We start from the raw sequence: 12,314 nt of genomic DNA on the forward strand, positions 1-12,314 counted from the left end.
CTAAGATTGGCAGCCGCTGCGATCACTACGGAGGCAAAGTGTAATGCGATTATGGAGTTTATTGAACACATTTCTTATCTCTGTTTCGTTCATGGCAATAATATCATCTGTTGTCCTTAAGCACATTTCTCATCTGTGTTTCATTTACGGCAATAATTCCATCTGTTATCCATGCATGAAGATCGTCTAAAGAACTAGATGCTTTGAGTTCATTCCAGTATAACATGGCTTCATTGTAAAACGGTCAGTCGGGACAAATCGTGTAAGGGAGCCGGCCCACGTCTGTCGATACAGGTGTGGGAAGGCATTAATGAACCCCCTGAAGCTCATTATTTTGTGTATCCGTAATGGTGGTGGTGAATTTTTACGTTTAAGAGTGCATGCGGTAAACCTAGAATAAGTAACTCAAGAGGAACACCGAGGAAAGAAGGGACTGTGAGATGAGGGATATTGGATTACGAGAGAGAGAGAGAGAGAGAGAATGCAACGACACAGCGAAAACAAACGAGGATAAAAGTAACTCGATCCACTTTTCATTAGATAGTCTCACGTAATGTTGCGAAAAGTGTGGTGGACTCCGAATATAGCGTGACTTGGTTCCGAAACTCGTCGCTCACTGTCTTCTTATTTATGGCAAGGGAGTAAATCGATATTTATGTCCGCAGCTGTACAGAGAGAGGCATATAACACAGAAGAAAAAAAAAGCTGATGGAAAGACACAGAAATCTAAAGGACAAAAGAGTGATACAATACGACACAGGAGGGGAGAGGGAGAGAAGGAAGAAAAATTATGAGAAGGCAAAATAAAAACTGAAGACAATGAAGGAGAGACAGACTAAGAGCGAGGATAGTCGATCTGTTTGTCTTTCTGTCTGTCTGTTGCTGCACGAGGTAATTCAGTACTTAACCCCTTTTCTTCGATGACGTATTATTGCACTTTGTTATTGCTTCCTCCAGACGATTAAGGAAAGCTGTAACAAACCCCACCAGTTCGGTAAGTCATCCCTATGGTAAATAAAGTGGTGTGGGAATATTAAGTTAAGGTTAAAGGGGTTAACTCTCTCATGATTGGGGCAAATCTCTCATCCCCATTTACTTCACATGGCCAGTCCATCTCAGATGCTCGTCCCAATACTCGCCAACACATCCACATCAACACCGCCACAGTTCCAACCTGCCTTCTTCCTTTCTCTGCATGGTACTGCTCACGCCCCTCTCATTTCTGTGTCCTTCCAACAATGCCCAATTTTCACATTCATACATAAATATCAAAAGTTCTCCAGCACTGATCTGTCGGCTGTTTGATGGAAGGTGATACGTGAAATATTTTTATGTGAAAGAAATTTGAGGCACACAGAAAAAGAGTTTAAGAAGGACTACTCTCTGACTTTAGAGGATAAGGAACGTGGAAGGGAGGACAGATTGATGACAAGATTTTGACACCGAATAATTGCAGGCGATAGTACCCACAATCCATCCTCCACGCTGCATCCTTTCTCACGCTTCACTCTCCAACCTGTAAGGAGACTAAATCATGCAAAATCAGGAGAATGAATTTGTTTACGTTGCCGATCTATAGACGTTAACATGTGTCAGGTTAATGAAGTCACTCGACCCCATCACGTCAGTGGAGCAACAACGCCTGACCCTAAAATAAGCCAGGGCGCAGGATTAGCCTAAAAAATAACTCATCACTGATATTTTTTCCACGCTTTGATTCTGCTAATGAAGAGAAAGGCAATTACACACACACACACACACACACACACACACACACACACACACACACACACACACACACACACACACACACACACACACACACACACACACACACACACACACACACTTTGTTATTCAGTTTATTTTCTCCTTAACCTCCTATCCACCTTCCTTCCTTCCTTCTTTGCTCCACATTTGTACATTTACCTGCATCAGAAACAGGGACCTTGCTTATAAATTTGCCAGTTGCTTGCAGTAGTGAAGGGTTTAATTTGTGATCTGACTAATTCATTCCCTGCCCTAATGGTTCTCGTGTAGTCGATAGGCGTTGATCCCCCCAAGGGCATATCCAGGATTGTCGAAGGGGGGAGGGTTCACGATTCACTTTAGTTCGTCCACCTTTACTTGGCGGATATTTTCGTCTTCTTTCAGCATATTTCACGGGGTTCGGTGGGAAAATGCTACAATACTCCGGTTCTATATCCTTTCCATGGCACTTCTTCATGACTAGCGCTGTGTTCCTGTATGGATCTCTTGTTCAGCGGTCAAGATGCAGAGATGACAAATTTAGGCCAATATAAAGTTAATGGAGTATAGGTTAACATCTGCGTTATTGATAGGAAGTATTGATAGGAAGGGGCAGGAGAAGGATTAAAAAAAAAAAATAAGATACATAAATAACGAGTAGTTAAATAAAAAACAAATCTTGTTATGGTGCAGTAGGGATCTTCTCGAAATCTCTAACATTCAACCACATTAATGAAATCGTTGAACATCAGACAGAAGGAGAAATACGTTGTCTCAGTCTTGAAGAGTTAGTGTAATAATCCGTCTGAGAGTATACGCTGTTAGTTGCATTTCATATCCAGTGAGGAGGAAGGAAGGGATTGGAGGAATGTTATGGGAAAAGTAAACTAGTGCAGCCAAACACAACAGATGCTGACAGATATGAAGTAAATGCAATACTGTACAACACAAATAGGTTGAACTCTGACCTTACCCTGTGACCTTGGTTTTTGGCTGGTTGTTGTCAAAATTGAATTCCTTCATCCTTGACTTGCCTGTACGTGTCCTTAATTGTCCACCAAGTATGGCCAAAATAGGATAAAAACTGTGTAAGTTTATCGTGCCATTTAAGCGTCGCCTTTGACGTATTGTGAGATCAGGTCGAATCTGTTTTAGTTGTTTTGTTTACCCACAGACACACTCAAGTTCTGTGCTGTGTCTCCTTCCCACCCAGTTCATATAGTCCTACCAAACCAACACAGCCTCAACAAACGAACCTGATCTAGCCTATCTTACCTACCTAACCCTAATAGATTAACCAGACCTAACTTATTAATCCTAGCACTAACCATCTGTAACTTAGAGCTCCTTGAAATGAAAAAGTGCCTCAATCGCCTGCAGTGCGAAAGTATGCGTGAGGGTAATGGCTGAGTTTACAGCAAGGTTCAGAGAGTTTTATTGTCTGCTTAACATTCCTCCATAGCTTATTCAGTGCCAGGCGGGGAGAGGAGGGAGGGAGAGAAAGAGTTTGGGAAGATGAAAAGAATATCTGTCAGTATGTACGAGTATTGGCAACAGCAATAGTAACATCCAATTCTGTACTAATCCCTAAGATTTGTGTCAGGCTGGGTAACAGGAATCCAGTACATATAAGAGTAGATGACCACTCTCCTTCCCTCGGTGGCACTGTTTGATCGACAACCCCCAATCTCCTCTCAGGAATCGACAGGTACACTTTGATGTGGTGACAAGGGATGGAGAAAGGGTAGGGTGAGTGGAGGAAACAGGGTGAGATGATGGTGGTGGTGGGTGGTGAAAGGGGGCTCACTCTCTAGGCCTGAGGTAGTCTTTCCAAGGCGAGATAAAATTGTTTAGAGGTGGCAGGAAATAAATCTGTCGCCCTGGTGCTGGATAATTAATTCAGATTGCTTCTAACCCTTTCAACATAAAGTGGTTTCTTCTAATTTAAAGAAAATCGTGGAACTGTAGGTATCAAGAGGAAAATGAAGAAAGGTGTCATCATTCTGAAATGGTTAAAGACTTGTAAGCATAATACCGCAAACAGGGTCGGCTTCATTTTTTTCATTCCCAGGGGACAAAACTCGAAAGGCGATGTTCTTTCCAGGAAATCGTAGGGAAAAGAAATTGTATTATGCACTGAAACGATCTCTTAACCAGTGTGTGTCTGAGGGTGGAGAGTTAGAATAATCAGAGTCATCCTCTTCACAATAAGAAAATCTCGCAAAAAGTGAATTAAATACCTCGATGATAAGAATTAATTTAAGGATATGCCATGGTTCTGAATTCGTCTTTTTATTTTTCTGCTATATTTCTGAAGGCCATGTAAGTTGTTCATTATTTCTAGATGTCCCTACAAATACCTGGCGGCGTTCACAGAGGAGGTTTAATATTTACCTTCACTTGTACCCCTTCTGTGAGAGGGTGGGGAATCAACACACTGCCAATTCCACGTGTCAATAATGATCCGTGATGGGAGTGTGAGGGACCATATACACGCTCATTCTACGACAGTCTACGTTTCCTACTTTTTTTTTTTTTCGAAATATACGTTTGAAATCGTCTTCATATTGACTGTCAGCAAATTATCCCGTGACGAGTGTGTATATGGGGACCGAAGTGTAATAAACCATCTACGACTCGTCCTTCGCAGTTTATGTTTGAGATCGTCTAATTAAAAACTGCTGAGAGGTTTTCGATCTAGTGTTTACATGAAGAAAAAATATATAGCCTTCTCAGGTTTTCATATGTGTCCTGTTATATTGTTGTTGTTCTGGCCTTAGACTCGTCTGAATACGAGCCCGGTGGACTGCAGGCTAAAACTGCCCATTTCTTGCACCTCATCCTCCTTTCGAGAGATACGGAGGGGGTTAAGGGTTGTTTGCATAACCGGCTGTATCGATGCTACCACGTGAAGGAGGCCTCCAACACCCGTTGAAAAAAAAAAAAAATCAGTAAGTATTTAGCAGCTGAGGATGTTTCAGGGAATACTTTACCTTATTCGACACAGTAGCTAAAAATTAAATATACCGGTTGCTGAGTGGCCTTGCTATGAAATGTTTTTCTATGTTTAGTCTGCTGGACAACATATTTTGAAATCCAGACCAATTAAAATACTGTATTTTGCTCTCATATTCCTTCACCCCTGAGGACGGTAGTTTGAAACACGAGCATGTATTGGGACTGGTTTGTGTGTGTGTGTGTGTGTGGCGTTTTGGCGCCTGTCTCTTACACTTTTTCGGCAATATTATTATTATTAAGGCCCTAATCGAAAATGAGATAAACGTGTCTCGAGATACCAAGGCCAGGGGACAGGAACAGTAATTTCCAGCCTGATCGACGCAGAAATATAAGGGTGAGACGGTGACAACGATCCCCGATAAACGGAAATGAGAACACCAGCACCAGCACCAAAGAGACACGAAGACAAGCAAAACATAGTCTCTCTGGAAAATGTAATCAAGAACAGAAGGGAGTGTTTGTGTTTACTTATTGTTCTTTTGATGAATTTCTCCGAGGTAGAGCTTTATTTTTATTCATACGCGGGGTTCTTTGTTCCTGATGCTGCCTTGTGTCACTTCATTTGATCGTTGGACATATTCACTGGTCCAGATTGAAAGAATCATTTCACCTATGACTGTTCTTCCTTATGTCAGGTTCTGAGTAAAACCACAGTTAGATTGCTGTGCGTGTGTGATGGATGGAGTGAATGTGTCTCTGTGTATATATATGTATGGATAGATGGATGGATGGACGGATGGATATGTTCTTTCATCATTTCCCTGTTTTGAGGTATCATTCTCGTCTACGCTCTCCGTCTGTCCCACTCATTTCCCGATCAAGTCTCTTCCCACTCTATTCATCATTCCTCCCTTTTCCTCTCTCTTTATTCTGTGTCGACCGCTGCCTGCAACCCTGATTACTGCCGGAAAATGCTTCTCTAGATATGTTGAAAAAATGGTGTACGAAAATCAGAGGTCAAGCTTGGAGAGAGAGAGAGAGAGAGAGAGAGAGAGAGAGAGAGAGTAATTAATCCTCTCATTGAGCTGCTTGAATTATGGTATTTTATTCTCGCCAGTGCTAGGCAGTTTTATTCACCTGAGAGATTCCATATGCTCCGGCAGGATTAAAAACTCACTTTGTAACTCTGTAATCCCCCATAACCGTCCTTGTAACTGTCTCTGTAACTATCGTTTTCTATAACTCTGTCACTGTAATCCTGTGGCTGCGATAGTGAAATCATGAAACCCGATGATATAGCCTCTGTTCTTGCATTATCCTGACGATTTTATTTTACTTAAGAGGGACCTATGAGGCTGGGGAGTTAGATATCGCCTTCACTAATCTCTCTGAAGCCTCCGGTGGTCGGGTGGTTGCGTGTCAGCCCACCAGATATCCTGACTTGGCTTCAATTCCATTCGGTGGTGGACATTCATAGTATGGTCTTTTTATGTGATTTCACCTATTCACACCCCGTTGAAGTTCCCTGGACGATGTATACAAAGTCTCAATTACTAACACAGCCACGGCAACACACTGACCTTATGCATTCTTTGACCATGTACTGTAAATGCTTCCCACACCTATACCCATGCATGAAACAGTAGTTGAGGGCGGGTCCTTTACACAGTGACAAAATGGTTTCCTTGTCCCTGCGGATCAGGTGTTCTTTAAGGCCTGAACAACACGGCTTGAACGTGTGTAAAAGACCTGCCCGCCAATGTCAGGCGTGTGTAAGCCGGCCGTTACAATACACACAGCTGAATCAAATCGTCTGGTTACAGCAAGATTGAAGCAAGAAAGACGTCCTCATTATGAAGGGGACAAGCTTAAGCTCTGCATTCTCGCCGATGTCAGGCTCCCGTGACTCACTTTTGTCTGAATAAAATTGTCAGGCGTTAACTGAAAACAAACGTGAAAAGTGCGACCACGAGAGGGTTAATCAGGACGGTAACACTGGCATTTATGAATCAAGAGCCTTTTCCACATCGCGAGTCTTTTATTTAGAGGTAAGGATAGTGGGCGAACTTCTCTCCCTGATTGTACTTGATGTTGTACGTTGGGTCACCGTCCACATCCAGCCCCGTGTTTACCTGTCAATTATGAAAACTCTGCAAATCCCCGCCGATGATGAGAGCAAGTGGTAATTGTTAGCTTTCTTTCGTTCGCTCATTTTTTCCCCTCTTGTCGTGCGATAGGCCTGGCAAACACACACGCTCCCTTGTTCCTTTGTTAGCCCTCTTTTTTTTTTCTCTCCCACAAGAAGATTTGATTCAGTTGTGGATAGTTTTATTTTCATATTAATTTATTTATTTTTACCTTGAGGCTTTACACTTAGCATTTGTTCACCCCTTCAGTACTCGCTTGGGTTTTGTAAGCTGTGTAAAGGTGTCTGTAGGAAGCAGCATTAAAAAGGTAATCGTAGTGAAGCGCTTGATCCCTTCAAAACGATTAATGGCCTGTTTTCATTATTCATTAGAGTCGTATCGTGGGCAGTAAAGGGGTTAATGACGGCCGTATCTAGCGTCTACAGCTGGCAAATATAGTGATGTCTTTTGCCGTTTATTCTCGCTACCTCCACACTCCTTTTTTTCAACTTTAGGGAAAGACATCAGTTCTAGAGATTTAATAAAAGCTAAATCTACAGTACTTCCTCTCCCATATTAAAAAGTTTCTGCCAAGTTCCATAAAATCGTCTTCAGAAAAAAAAAATATATAAAACTATTCATTAAAGTGCTGGTGTTCATCTTGCTTCACTTATCCCTGTCCTTGTCGATGGTACAGTTGGTTAGTATATGCACATCAACACAAGATTTTATTTGAGAGAACTCCGTGCCGTAAAATCTTCATGAATTATCTACAGTAACCCATTTCGTTTTCTCTCGATTTATTTAGATTTTCTTTTAATCGTAGGCTTATACCAGATGATTATGTTCAGTCGAAATATTATTCAGGGTCGTTATGAGTCACTTTCTCTCTCTCTCTCTCTCTCTCTCTCTCATGCTTATTTCCATTCAAGTTAGCAAGGGCATCTAGAAATGAAGAGGATAATGAACGCTCCACCTAACCCCTCCAGTTCGAAAAATTTTATCATGCAGTGAAAAAAATCGTCTGGTGGCACTAATATTTAAAGTACATCAGTGGAGTGAAGTAGTTAATCATATACATAACTTCTCACGTCCAAAAAGATAATAGGAAAGTTTCATACCGTGCTTAATCATAGTTTTAAATTTGGTCCCTGGAGTTAGGTGATTTTTGTAATTGGCTTATGCTCTCTATTTCCAAACAATTTCGGGGCATTAGGAAGGGATTGTCTTATGGTAGGGGTGAGTGACCGTGATATCTACCCCCCCCCCCTTTCAAAAAATCTCTCCAATCGTGGGGGAAAAAATCGTGTCCTTGGCAAAAATAAGGAATGAAAATCGTGCTTTGGTTGAATGGGTTAAACAGGAGACTAAAAAGGCGTCTGATATTCCTGTTCCGGGTTAGTGAATCAGATATCAAGGCATGATCTGTGGAAAGACTTACGGCCTGTGCTGTAGAACTCCTGAAAACGAAGGGAAAGACAGACTCCTAATGTGGAGACTGAAAAACGGAATATATATAAGAAGTTTGATCTTTCTACCTCCCTTGCTGAGTGCCGTAAAGGAATGGGAAGCAGTTCATGACCCATGGATCACCTACACATTCGCGGATCCAGTTTTCATCATTGTACCTGCCTTCCTCTCCATCCCCTTACCACCTCTCTTCCTCCCAGCCTTCCTCATCTTTTCGTCCATTGAGTCGTGCTATCATTTACATTTGAAGCCTCGTAGCACTTTTTCCTGAGCGATTTAGATTGCTTATCATAATTTAATATCCTCGTAATCCTTTATTTATTTATTTATTCATTTGTTTATTTATATTAAAACAGTTTCGTTCAGTAAATTTAGATGACAAGGCGCACTGTGAAAAAAATAAATCGCTGAGGAAGAGGATTACCCGCATTAAGCCAACAAGGTTACGGTCCCTTAACTCAGACCTCAGCTCCATGTTTCTCTCTCTCTCTCTCTCTCTCTCTCTCTCTCTCTCTCTCTCTCTCTCTCTCTCTCTCTCATGGCTCGCAGAAAGGTGGATATTTTTTTCCCTTCCATGAGAGTGACATTCATGGAAACAGCCTTGATAAGCATAGAACGACTCGGCCTTGCATTCCTTTCTGGCACAGGACGCTTCGCAACACCTCTTCCTAATTGATTTATTTTTTATGCACCTTGATATTTCCTGTCATGTTATTTATATCGTTAAAAAGACCAGTAATTTTTTTTCACCAAGCACAAAAGGATATCCAGGTGTAATGGACAGAATAAATCGCTATGTAAGAGGCGTCACGAAATCGCTAAAGCCGCTTCCAAGACAACCATATACCTGGAATGTTCATAATTGCGTCATCAGCTGGTAAAGGACGAAAAAAAAGAAAGAAAAGAAACTGTGACGATTTTATTGGTTGGTGTAATTTGTGATTCAGAGTGTTTGTAAATAATTAAGCGAGAGAGAGAGAGAGGGAGAGAGAGAGCGAGAGCGAGCGAGAGGGAGGGAGCGAGGGAGCACCAAGCGAATCTTTCTGTTCTGGGCATTTTAGAATCATAGGGATTTGGTACAGCCTTCACTAACTCCTTCAAGTACGAGAGCACTTTCATAACTGGAATGAAATCGTTTGGAAATGTGAATAATGAACAGGAAAAGATATTAAACTGGATTCAAGGTTGAGTGTGTTTCTAACCCTCCACACACACACACACACACACACACACACACACACACACACACACACACACACACACACACACACACACACACACACACACACACACACACACACACACACACACACACACACACACACACACACACACAATACATCGCCAGACAGTAGCATGAGTAAAATGAAAAAATACAACCAGATTCAAGTGTTCAGTTCATTACTACTTTAGAGAATAAATCTTGTTCATTACGTGTTCATGAAGACAACATCTAACCCTTTCAGCTCGACAATTCCCTCAAGCTGAACAAAATCGTCTGAAGGTAGCAAGAATAAAGTTAAAAAATACGTCAACAGAGTGAAGTGCTTAACCCTTCAACACACACCAAGAAGCCGCAGGGAAAGAATACTCTCGATGTCGCATTCCAAAAAACAGAATATGTTGAAAGTATAAAGGAAAAAAAAAACAATACAGCAGAGCCTCGTTATGTGTCGTTCCTATTAATTCGTTTTCATTAATTGACTCCCCGAATCCGGTGACATAATTATTTTTTGGTTTGTTTTATTTTCAGCTTAGGAAACACTTCTCGATTGGCGGAGGGGGTTTGAGTTTGTGGCCAACCCCCGTAGTGTTTCCAGAGTTGAATTAAACCGTCTGGCGATAGAATGAACGAAAGACGTCACCCGTTTCGTGGGGAGAAAATCGTCTGATGATAGAGTGAACGAAAAAAAATAAAATGATCCGTTTCGTGGGGTTAACTTTTTTTTTTTTTTTAAGAAGAGGAACTGAGCAAGAAAAAAAAAGTAATTCTCTCTCTCTCTCTCTCTCTCTGTTTTCGTAGTTGCTGCTTAATTCTTGCTACTTTCAGACTGCTATATTTAGCGTAGGAACGACCCCACGTAGTTGAATAGGTTGATGAAGCCTGTATCCTGCAATTCACGAAGTCAGTCCAGATCCTAATAATTCACCTAGAGTTTGCCAGAATGAATAAAGGCGTCGGCGGATTAAATGGACTCAGGCCTTTATTCCAGATATTTATTTTTGTTCACGCGTATATGAGATAATTTATTCATATTTCCGTGGCTTTTTCGAACTGGAGGGCAAGAACACGTATCCCTTTAGCACTGACCGTCTCCCATTCCTTTAACTTCCACCAGGTTACAAGGGAAGAAAATCATGTATAGCGAAGTACAAGGCGATAATGAAACTGATGGAAGAAGTGACAGAATATTAACAGAGGATTACATTGATCAATATAACCAGTATCAGGATTACGGTGATCAATATAACACGGTAGGATGGTGTCTGTCAACACTTAACCCCGTAGCGCGCACCAAATTGCCTCATGGGAGACATTCACGACTTCGTAAAGTACAGAAAATCATTGTTGTTATTCCCCCCCACCTTTTTTTTTTTTTCTTCTCGTAAAAGTCCTTTGAAGTTCCACTGCTACCCGTAAAGCTGATAAGGATGAATTGCCAGTTTGTCCAGTTACTGTGCCAAATGGATGGGGCAGTGTGATATTTTGCAAACACATCCCTGACCCGTAGCAAGAACGGTTTATAAGATTGATAGATAGGTGGTAGAAACGCTAAGAGAGGATTACAGTGATCAATAGAAACCCTGGACATCCACACGTATCTTTTTAGTGCTCACCAACAAGGGAAATATTCATAAAGTCTCTTAAGTTTAAACCGAAAACAATCTTCATAATAAGTTGACAAGCAGAAGATCACAAGCATCATTATAAGTAGCAAGAACAGCACTTAACCCTGTAGCGCTCACCAAGTTGCAGCGAGGGAGATTTTAACGAGGCCACAAAGTTTAAAGCGTAAATACCGCTGAGGGAACGTTGAGAGACGTAAGTATAGAGGATTCCAGTTAGCATTTTGGCCAGCAGGTTGACTGTGGATAATAACACTTTACCCTTTAATTCTCACAAGTTAGGATAGGGAAAAACGATCCACGAGGTGATAAAGCATAGAACAGAATTATTACTAATGGAAAGGTAACAGAACAAGTACATGACAACAAGCACAAGTAAACATGCTTCAGTAGTGGTCTCTTTCATTGAGTCCTAAACGTTTATCGCACAGCAAGTGGAGACAAGGTACAAATTCGCGGAGTAGGAGAATATGAAGCGAAACTACTGTAGATGGAACCGTGTTAGGAACATACGTAGGGAATTAAAGATCACACGGAATATCCCTGATGATCACGGGTGTTAACACTGAACCCTGCAGTGCCCACCATCACTTATCCCTATAGCGCTTACGAACTTGCGACGAGGGAAAATCAGGAGGTCACGTGGAAATAATAGTTATAATAGAAAGGCGACGACAGAAATGTAAGTAGAGGATTACAGTGACTAATATAACTAGTAGGATAGTCTTTGCCAACTCTACTTAACCCTTTACCACACTCCAACTTAAGGCGGGAGATTTCACGAGATTGCGAATTGTAAAGCGGAAGAATTCTGATGGAAGAGGGACAGAAACTTCAGTAGAGGGATCCCCGTTTCCACTTGGCGACATCTTTTCTTTATTCTTAGCCCCTCCAGACGCTTTTACTCAGTCTAGTAGAGACTTTTCGAATTGTGGAAGTTTATTATCGCCTTCACTTCGAGGATGGTCTCAACCTGAATAATAGCGTCTGGTGTCAGGTACGATAAACTGGATTAGACGTCTGGGGTCAACACTCACCTTCTGTAGCGGTCAAGAAGTTGTGGCGACGAGGGGAAAAGTTTTGTGTGAGCGACTGGCGAATGGCGGAGTAGCGACGGGGGGGAGTGGCGAGCGCGAGTGAGGCCAGGTGACCCGAGTTGCGAAT

General features: G+C 41.7%; 1 protein-coding gene across 1 annotated transcript in view; it reads right to left on the minus strand.

The window, feature by feature from the left end:
* sNPF (short neuropeptide F precursor) overlaps nucleotides 1-12,273 on the minus strand; it is a 255,613-nt gene extending 243,340 nt beyond the window's left edge. The window contains exon 1 of the mRNA XM_080265977.1: nucleotides 12,188-12,273. The gene's annotated coding sequence lies outside the window, so the exon portion shown is untranslated. The remainder of the gene's footprint in view (nucleotides 1-12,187) is intronic.
* Between the last annotated feature and the right edge of the window lie 41 nt (nucleotides 12,274-12,314).

Source organism: Coenobita brevimanus, chromosome 18 (assembly GCF_032717465.1).
Source record: "Coenobita brevimanus isolate Jiangsu-jjx chromosome 18, ASM3271746v2, whole genome shotgun sequence".
Classification (NCBI taxonomy): domain Eukaryota; kingdom Metazoa; phylum Arthropoda; class Malacostraca; order Decapoda; family Coenobitidae; genus Coenobita; species Coenobita brevimanus.